The 11132-nt window shown below is 27.0% G+C and overlaps 1 non-coding gene across 1 annotated transcript; it reads right to left on the bottom strand.

The window, feature by feature from the left end:
• Positions 1-8324: 8324 nt before the first annotated feature.
• On the bottom strand, positions 8325-8396 carry TRNAH-GUG (transfer RNA histidin (anticodon GUG)). Its single transcript has one exon. It is a non-coding gene; the product is annotated as a tRNA-His (tRNA).
• Positions 8397-11132: the final 2736 nt, after the last annotated feature.

The following is an 11132-nucleotide window of genomic DNA, read 5'->3' as shown; positions in this document are numbered from 1 at the left end:
GTTGTTTGGGTCTGCTCCTCCTAGATTTCTCCTTTTGTTTTGCAATCCTTCTTTTTGTTGATTAATTACTATCTTGTATAATAACTCTGTTAATCACCACTTTATACATCATATTTAAAATAAAAAAACAAATTTTTTAATATATATTTTTATAATAAAAGTAATTTATACAAAGCAAGAAGAAGGTAATTCAGTTATTAAAATTAATCATTAATATATTTGTGTATATAAATATATGTAGTTTAATTTATTTTTAATTTATATTTATATTTCAATATATATTTTATATGACTAATTTTGGTGGTTAATTTTAGCATTATTCTATAAAAATAATGCAATTTTTTTTCCTTAGAAAATAACCCCTCTCTCCTAAAAGTGGCTTTGGCATAGCTTTCATGTTAAGGTTTAAGGATACTAATGCTGCTCGTGACTCGTGAGACCATTGAATCTAATTAAGAAACCTAAACCTGCACAAGATTTATTGTCGTACTCTCTAGGCTTTAGCTAGCTTGCTAGCTATACATAGCTCCATACATGATACATGCATGTTCACACTAAATCGCATGATCTCTTACTTAGAACTTAATTACGTTAATTTGCCAACTTGAACTCTAATACTGCCAAAAATCACAGATTTCATCTAACCCGATGCAACCTACCACACTTTACACTTACTATCGATATCTATGTTCACACCGAAATTGTATCGTTTTATTTAATAAAATAATACTGGTAGTGGCTTAACATGCATGTTTAATTTAGCCCTCTTTTTGTTTTGCATTAAAACACAGAAAGAAAAAGGAAAACAACTAAGTAGAAAAAACTAGTTACTAAAAAAGTTGAAATGACAAGTATATATTGAGTCTTAATATAGTATGATACTGAGAAAAGACATCTATTCAAATGAAGATGTTAAAAATATCTTTTTATAAAAGATCTTATATTAAAAATATGTTTTATTTATTTGGCTACGTTTTGAAAAAAGATAATATTTTTATAGTATATCAAATTAAATCATATAATTTATCATCTAATAATAAAAAAATACATCTTTATATGAAGACAATTATAAAATTTTTATAATAAAATTCAGGGACGAAGGTAAGTATTAGAGAAGGGGAGCAATGGCCCCCCTAAATAAAAAATTTTAATGTATAAAGGTTATTAATTTTTATATTAGCCCCCCTTAATTTTAATTTTTTCTTCTTCTAATATTATACTTTTATGTTGGTCCCCTCCTAAAAATTACTCTAGCTCCGCCCCTGATAGAATTCACCATAAAAAAATACAGGGTCAACACACTTACCAACCAACTTAAACATTTTTTTTATTAATTAAGTTTAAATTTTTTTAAAATCAAAATTTAAAATTTAAATAATTAAATTTAATCAAATTTTAAATAATTAAGATCAGGCAAAATAACTTCTTCTAAACAAAATTTCTCATCGCGTCAACCTTCTCTCTCATCACGCAGATTCTTTGCCGTCGCCACATTTCCACCTCCACAATGCGCGACTTGCGCCACAGTTTGAGGGTGTTCTCGCACGAGTTGCACATGCGTTCCTTCATGTCGTCGCTATAGGGAGAAATCATGCGAGGATGCGATCACGATCATGTCACAGTGGCCGCGTCCTCCCTCGCGTCATCGTCTCCATCGCGTTGCGCCCTCTGCCACTGTCGTTCTTCTCTCTCATCGCCGTCCTCCATCATGCCGCACACCGTTGCGCCTTCCGTTGCGTTTCTGTCCACTATCGCATCGTGACTTTCGCCGTCACTGTTTTTTCGATGTGATTTAGATTTTTTTATATGATTTGGATATTTTTGTGAATTAAAAAATTAGATAAATAAACACCAAAAAATATTTATTTTTAAAATAATTAGGCAAAATAATTCATGAATTTAATTTTGATGTATTATCAGTAAAAAATAGTTTTATATGTACATTCAATTACGTAATGATAGTAAAAATAACTACTTTTTATATTAACCGCGTAAATGATCATCCAAAAAAATAAATGCCATTGTTTACATATCAAAACTAAACTCAATAATTCATATCAAAATATCAGTATAGACGAATTATAATAGACATGATGATACGTTTATTGATTGATGTGATAGATCAAGGCAATTAACATATTAACTATAAACAATATCATTTTATTGATAATTTATATTGCATTGTAATAATTAATTGTATTACGTTAATCATACAATACTTAAAAGGCTAAAGCTAAGTTATGGAGTTAACTTCTACTTTGGTCTTTGAGATCGTTGAGTTGCATTGATTTAATCCTTGACTTTTTAATTACTATATTTGGTCTCCCAAATTTAAAAAAGTGTATCAATATAGTCCCTCATCAACGCTATTAGTGAGATAGCTCAAGTCTTGTCATGTTAGACATATTAAAATTACGTCGTTTTAGCGCTAAAAGAGCATTTTAGAGTTTGAACAATACTAAAAGAGATGGGTATAACATTTTAGTATTGTTCAAATTCTCAAACCACGTCATTTAGTGTCTTCTTTAGTACCAAAATGCATACGACCTCGTTTTAATTTAATATATGTTTAGCGTGACAAGGCTTGAGCTACGTCACTACGGGATTGAGTTTCGGCAACAGAAAATACACGAAAAATTACATTAGTACACTTTTTGGTTTTTTATTTAAATAAATAAACAAAAATGATTAATTATACGCAGGAAATGAAATTCGGATAAAAATACGCATGGCTACTTCGTCTGCGGCGCATGCGAAATGTAGAAACGCATCAATTCAAAAATGGCGCCAGCGAGATGGGGGCTGACATGGAAGAAGAGTAGACGGTCCAAGAAAAACGAAGCCTGATTTCCCAATGCAGGACTGGCGCGAAATGGCCCCCTCTGTTTCAGCACCCGCGAATTAGAGCACATCAGTTTTGGCAAACACGAATTGGACCAACATAGTGGCTACAAACCATATTCCAAAGCGATATGAGACAAATTCTAAGCCTCGTTAGTATTCCATGTCATATAATGCAAAGCAAGAAAGACCTCACTGTTTTGGTGGTTGTGGCGGAGTACCTGCACCAATACCTTGGCGGCAGCTCTATTGTCGAGGTCATGTCTTCGAAAGGTCATTTGCCACATATGAGCTCGCTGGATATCGTGATTCTTGAGCTGTTCAAGCACATTCATTATTATATTGTGACTTAACTTTGACACTAGATTGAATTGAAATGAATTAAATCCTAGTTGAATTGAAACTGGTGATGGCAGTGACTAGTGTCCAAAGTTCTAGGGCTTTTCAGTGTTGAGATCAGCAATAAAGTGTGTTAGGATTAACGGTTTGTCAAACTTCAGTTTGAATGAAAGTAACTTTATAGAATTTATTTTTGGTAAAAGTAAGTTTGTGCCAACATGATTTATGCTCGCTTGACAATTCTATACTAAAATTGAATTTGATAAAATGAATATTCTTTGTATAATATTAGTTAAAATAATTTTTAAATAGATAATTACTAAAAAAATATAATATTAAATTATAATGTTATCTTTTTAAGTATATTTAATAATTTTTTATACTTTTTTTAGTATTTTTTTGTATAATATTTTTTTTAGTATTCTATTTTAGTATGTTATAATTTTTTACTATTATAATAAAAAATTTTATTAAATTAAAAATAACATAAAAATGGACAACTTTTAAGTACTCTTTTTATAATAAAAATTAATATTTATTTATTAAATTAAAAATAACATATAAAATAACATATTGTAGTGTTCTTTTTAAATACTCTCAATAATCTTATTTTTATTATTGCCTTAGATTTTAACTTTTATTAGTTATGCTTTTATTATTATGTATGGTTAACTTTTTATTTAATTTATCATTTGTAATAGAAACAATAATACATATTATAAAAAATTAGAATACTATTGAAACAAATAAAGACCAGAACATAAATTAGGTGAACACAAAAGTTATAACTTCTTGTTTTAGGTGAACGGCGCCTTTAAAATGGAGAATTACGTTTGCGTTTTGAGCAGAAAAAATTATCAAACAAAAAAAACGTTAAAAGAAATTTAAATACATTTTTATCCTCTATAACGTGTTTGTTAAACACACCCAAACTTGATTGAAGAAACAAAAAATACAAAGAATTGAATTGATATATAAGTGTGCCTTATGTTCTAATTTTAATAATAATAAGTTTTGATTATAGCAAAAACTCAAATCCGCTGTATATGCATAAATATAATGACTAATAATAAACTCTTAAATAGAATTAGATTAACTAATTTCTTCTAAACAATAAAATATGGAAATGGTTTGCAACACAATTCGTTGCGTTGCTACTGTGTTGGTCCAATTCGTGTCTGCGACAGCTAATTGCTCTAATTTGCAGATACTGGACCAGAAGTGGCCATTTTACGATTGCCAGTCAGGCTTCAATTTTCATGCGCCGTTTACTCTTCTCTTATGTCAGCCTCTATTTTGTCGGAGTCATTCTTAAATTGATGTGTTTTTTCATATTCTTGAATTGATGTGTTTTTTTATTTTGCATGCACTACAGATGAAGTGGTTATACGTATTTTTATTTTAATTTTATCTCCTCCGTATTTTGAGAACTAATTATTTTTGTTTATTTATTTAAATAAAAAAATCGCACTTTTTTAAATATGAAAGACTAAATTATGATAATTAAAAAGTTAAAAACTAAAATTATTACAACTCATTAATTTTAGAGATTAAAATAAAATTTAACTCCTAAATTATGATTAATCATTGATGTGACATTTGAGGTACGATATGATAACCAATAATATTCTTGCTATACATATACATTGAACCTTGTTTAATTCATTGGTTGGCGGCAGCAATAAGAAAACCACAAACTCTTTGCAAATTGAGCATTGTTAATTGGTTTCACACACAAACTAAAATACCTGGTATTTAATTCATTAGTCTACTTAAATAAATATTAATAATTTAAATAAACAAATCTCATTTTATGTTTATAATGATTCATTAGTTAATAATACTTTTAGATAAAGATTAAATGTGCAAAGAATTAATCTTAACATTTCAAAATAAAAAATATAATAAAAAAAAGGTTTTACACATCATATCGGTAGGTTCATCACGTGAAACACAAGCACTTCATTTGAAATATTATTAATTAATCATGATGTATGTTCATAAAAAAACTCACATTCTTATAATGAATGAACTAATCTAATCATTGCTGCACAGCTCAGCTCTGTATGCAATCTTTTGTTATCTTTTTGCTTCATTTGTTTAACATTGATTTCATCAAATAATTAATTAAATGACACTTCAGTTTTGTATAGAATAATTGAAAACGAAACGTTAAACAAAAGAGAATATTAACGTATGAATGAACTAGTCAATTTGAAAGATGGCCTACTTCTATGGAGATAACTATAAACCCCATAAATGGCACTGCTAATAATAATAATTAATAATAATAATAACAATAATATATAGGCCTTTCTTTATATATATTGTTTTCAATAATAATTTAAAAAATAAAGTATTTTTTTCTATCATTTATAATTAGAATAAATTTACACATACCGTTAGTTGCGATTAGGTATAGTATGTGAAACTGAAACACCAGTAATTAAGGTGAGAGAAATAAAAATGACACATAATTAAACACAATAAAATGTTTATTTAATTATTTGAGTATACACTATATAAGATTAAGGGATATCAATCTATCTTTATATAAAATAGACGACCACCAGCGATTTACAATTTATAATTTTAGAATTATATAATTTTATAATTTTGGAATTATTTTGCGTTCCAGATTCCGGTTTATGATTGATGGGGTGATCTGTAAAAAAATTTTGACGATTAAGTCAGAATAAATCTCAGAGATAGAATTAATGAGAGTGTATATAATATACCTGAAAGAGATAGTAGTTCTTTTTTATATATATTTGGTTATTTATTTTATCATCCTAAAAAAAATTTATATGAAAGTAGTACGAGTGATATATTTTAATATGGTAATTTTTTTGTTTTTTAAAATTGTAGGAAGTACACAAATCAGATTGTTCGATTTGTGTTTAAAAAATTAAAAAAAAATAGGGTACACAAATCGGACCGTTCGATTTCTATATACCTATACAAATTAGACTGTCCAATTTCTGTACTTCTAACATATTGAACGGTCCAATTTCTACTTATCTAATTAAACAATTCCATGTTTAAGTAATAATTCACGTTTCAGAAAAACACCACTACAACTATTCCAATATCAAAAACAAAAAAGTGCACCACATGATGAGAATATGAATAACTAACAAACAGTGTTAAATTTGCAGCAGCAACTTGTACATCTCCAAACATTCGTCTTGGATGGTTGTCATCACTTAATTTCACAGGAGACAAAAATAATTAATTAATATATATAATCTCAAACCACTTTAACCTTGTTATTGATTAATAATAGCAACTTGGTTCAGTTTCAATAATATATAATTCCATATTTCGGATAATAAAAACATGAATGGAATAATTTTCCTAAAATGAAGTCTTTATCGTACCATAATATGTTTTGATTCACATGCACTACCATGATAATAAAGTATATAATAAACTAATAACATATATACAACTGAAATTTAAGAAAGAAATCAAAATATTTTAAAATCAAAATATTCTCACTACCATCAGAGTTAAATCGTTGTCCTCCAATGACAACTATACCAACCCATCAAAATCGTAATGCTAGAGAGAAAAAAAGTCAAAATTTGTCTTATTTAACATTTATTAATTGTCGCGATAATTAACGAATGTCTGGCTGTTTTTGTCTAAGAAGAGTGTTAGGGGTTAACAAATTTTGTAATTTATACCCATCAATTAGTTATGATTAGTGTTTTTAATGATATGAGATTATATTTAATAGTATAAAATCACTTACTTTCCTTTGACTAGTTAAATACTGCTGATCCATAAACTTTCTCTTTATCTAATATTTTTTTTTGTTACCAAACATTTCCACATCAAAATATGCATTCTTCACATCATCATTTGATGCCTTTTTTTCAGCTTAAGTTACTCTCAAGAGTCAAGTCTAACCATCAGAATACCAAAATTGCCAATAACAATTATCTTAATATGGCATTTAATGGTTTAATTTCCATTATTTTACACCCCGAACAAGCCTTAATTTGATGGAACAAATTAACATGAGCAACAAAATGCTGGAAATTTCTTACCTTGCTTATATATGGATGAGGTTGGACTTCTCGAGTTCTAGGCAGAAAGTGGAGGGACTTTTGTCGAAGAGAGATGACTCCTATTGCTACTAGCCTATTACACACGACCAGTCGAGCAGGCCGAGTGTGTAGCAAAAGGCATCATCTCTCCTGCGACAGAAGTTCCTCTCACATATTTCTTAGCTTCAAATCAATCTATGAGATGAACAAACATCGCAAAGCCAAAATACTGGGTTCTAATAATGTAATGTTATGTATGTATAAATGTGGTTAGTTGAAGGAGGAGGAAGCAAGCATGCCATATTTATAGGGGACATTGGGTTTATGAGACCCTTTTATTTTGCATCCTCAAAGGTAGGCATCGGAATTTAGAAAGAAAGAAACCCAGTTGACCAATCAAAACTTTCATCCTTTTCTGGGTTAGGTGCCATTCGGTGCTGGCCCTTAACACAAACGTCCAGACAGAAACATTGCTTTATGATTTTGAAATATTTATTTGTATACATATAGAAACATTTATATTGAAATAAGAATTTCGTTTTAGACGTTGAGAATTGTTGTATTGTATTATAAAAGAAATTTAAATATAAATAAAATCTGAATACAAATATAATCCATGACATATACTAATTAATATAAAAAGTTAAAAACACATACACCAGTTGTGATTATATCATCCATAAAATATAATATATTATTTTTTGGATTACGAATATATTATTCGTTGATTTTTTAATTGTTAAGTGAAGTGATTATGATGTTGTCAACGGGGTCGAAGAACAGCTGGAAAGTGGGAACTATGCAGGAAACTACAGAAGCACTATTGCATAAATAATATAATATAATATGCTGGTTTTTTCTTATCCTATTATTGTCATCACTTGATCAACGTCATTTAGATGGCTAATGAAACGTAATTTATTCATTTCAAACGATAAAATATTTTCTATTCACATTGACAATCTGACAGACAAAAAATAAAATCAAAATATATTAAACTTAATCTTAAATAAAAATTTTAGCAAGATAGGTCGTTTTTTCTTTTAAACAATATAAATACTTTTAATATAAAAGATTAAAAGCACGAATTGTGGCTGCTGGGATTCGAGCCCAGGTCTCCACGGCCACAACGTGGAATTCTTACCACTAAACTACAGCCACCAAGTTGATAACATCCATTATCAAAAATTATTAATATACGAATAAATTTTGTTTGGAGAGTAATTGGTCGTTTGCTTTTTGTAAGCATTTCATGAAATTTTAGCATAACATAAGGAGTAAAATGGAAAAATCAATGGGATTTTTATTTTATTTTGTTGCAATGGAATGTATGATAATAATTGCTGAGTATCATGCATTTATTAAGACCCATTTTAATCAAAAATACTATTTATACACTATAATTAATCACTAAAATTAGTTATTATATATTTTTTGTATAAAAATATATGTAATTTAATTTATTTTTAATATATATTTTGTATTTTAAAAATATTATTTATATACTAAAATTAATCATTATGTATTTATTTATAAATACATATATATTTTAACTCATTTTTAATATGTAGTTTGTATTTTAATGTATATTATACATGTATAATTAATTTTGGTGTACACTTTACATAATTATTTATATTTTAATATGTATTTTACATTAATAATTAATTTAGTGACTGATTTTAATATACATCATAGAGAGAATATGACTTATGCATTTTTTTTTTTGGCAGTTGTATTTCAAATGTGAATAAATGCATGAATTAATGTAGGTATAGTTGTTTTCTAAAAAGAAATTATGAGTTAAATATTAAAGAAATAATGTGAAATTAAATTAATAGACAAAATTAAATAATATATATAGTTCACTAAAAGGTGGTTACAAATTTGACGTTTACATTATAAATATAGAGAAGAGATATTTATTGGCATAACTGAATATTGTTCAAATTGTCAAAGTCAACTAAATGTGTTTGAACCGGACAGCATTATGAGGGTGTGAAGTGTGAACAATTGATGAAGGCCATTCATAGCCATTTTCATTTCACACATGAAACTTGCAAGTCTTAATTAAGTCATAATATAGACAGGAAGAGAAAAAGTAAAGCTTTCATGGTTTTCTATACTTTTCTTTTTTCTTTTCAAGCCACACAAGAATTTAAACAATTCATCAAATTACATTTTCATTTCTTCACAATTTTAATTTATTTAATTGATAATATTATTTGAACATATCATTTATTAATTAAAAGATTTCAACATCATCAACAGGTATAGTTAGGCAGTTGAATCACTTTGGATTGATTTAGTAATTAACTCATTTGTCCAGTTAAATAATTTATATATTGACCAATGATAATTTTTTATAAATTAATCATTAACCTATCAAGTTAAAATATGAAGAGACACAAAAAAAAAATTTACAGTTGCCACTTACTTAGAGCTTTAAAATTATATTATACTATATACATACAACAAAATAAATTAAAATACTATGTTAAAATAGTAAATAACTTCAGAATTTTGATTAAAAAATTATATTATGAATCTATATTTTAAAATGTCTTAATGCAACCTTGGGTAGATAAAATTTAAAAATTATAAAAAAAAATAGAAGTTATTGAATAGTGTAAATGTATATTACTTAAACCTATAATATTAACTGATGATCCCATTATTGAAATGAAAGCTAGTAATTAATTTGATTCCTCATTTTATTTAAAATAAAAAGCAAAAAGAAAAAAATTACTTAGAACGTAAAAGTAATCATCAGTCCATTGACCAAATCAAATAAGAGAAAGACCGAACTTGGAAGGAAGGTTCCAATAGCCAAGTTTGTAGAAATTAGAAACTCCATACAATCAATTAATCTAGGCAGCCATCTACTTTGTTCATGTGATATGATATATCCAAGAAGGTACTCAGAAGTTAAGTGAGGATAAGCTAATAAGTTACATAGATAATGACCATATATAACATCTAATCCTCTAGAATTTGTCAATTCAGGCAAATTTGACGTCTCGCAATTAGAAAATAAAGTATCATATAATAGAAAAAATATCTTTTAAAATAATAATATTAGTAAAATGATAAAGTGATGTTTTAATTATTTTTAAATTTATAATTTATAATATTTATTATTTATAAGTCTTATTATTTTAATTTAAAAGAGACTAATAATAATATATTTTTCTCTAAAATAATAATATAACTTTAAAAGAGTCATATCCCATATAATAAACTCTAATTATTTTATTGTCTTAATAATATCTTAGTTACTATAGTTACCATGCTTTTAATAAATTAACATACATAACTATAATCTAAAATAATATTGTAGCAGAAATATTGCTGCTATGTGTATAAAGAAGCAATTTTTGCATTATATTGTAAACGTAATTTAGATGCATCTGTAATTTAAAAATATCATCATTTAAAAACTTCAAGATGATAATTTGGATTACAACTTAGAAGCAGCTGAGAATTGAAGATTGGATGCTTATTAATTGTAAAATTGAAGTTTAGTTACTCTATTATTGGTTCCTATAATTTTATTAATCTTTTCACTAAGCAAAGTCCACAAAAAATGCATTCAATATTAACCAATAATGAGGTGTGTCAATAGTTACATGCCAGCTACAGCATTGATCAACGTTGCGTTTTGGCAAATAAATTGCCTTATAGATACTAGCGGTTCAAAAAAAATTTGGATCCTCTAAATTTTGAAATTTACTTTAGAAGATAAAATATGATCTATCACTATTTATTTTATAAGTAGGACCAAGAGAAAACATAAGAAAAAAAACATTTAATAGTAAAAAATTTAACTTTATCCTTTAAAGTAAAAATCTAAAATTTAGAAGATCTAAATCCCTCAACAAATATTATCGTACCTGT

Source organism: Arachis duranensis, chromosome 10, assembly GCF_000817695.3.
Source record: "Arachis duranensis cultivar V14167 chromosome 10, aradu.V14167.gnm2.J7QH, whole genome shotgun sequence".
Taxonomy (NCBI): Eukaryota; Viridiplantae; Streptophyta; class Magnoliopsida; order Fabales; family Fabaceae; genus Arachis; species Arachis duranensis.
Note: the sequence above shows the minus strand (reverse complement) of the source record. Positions and strands in the feature narration are given on the sequence as shown.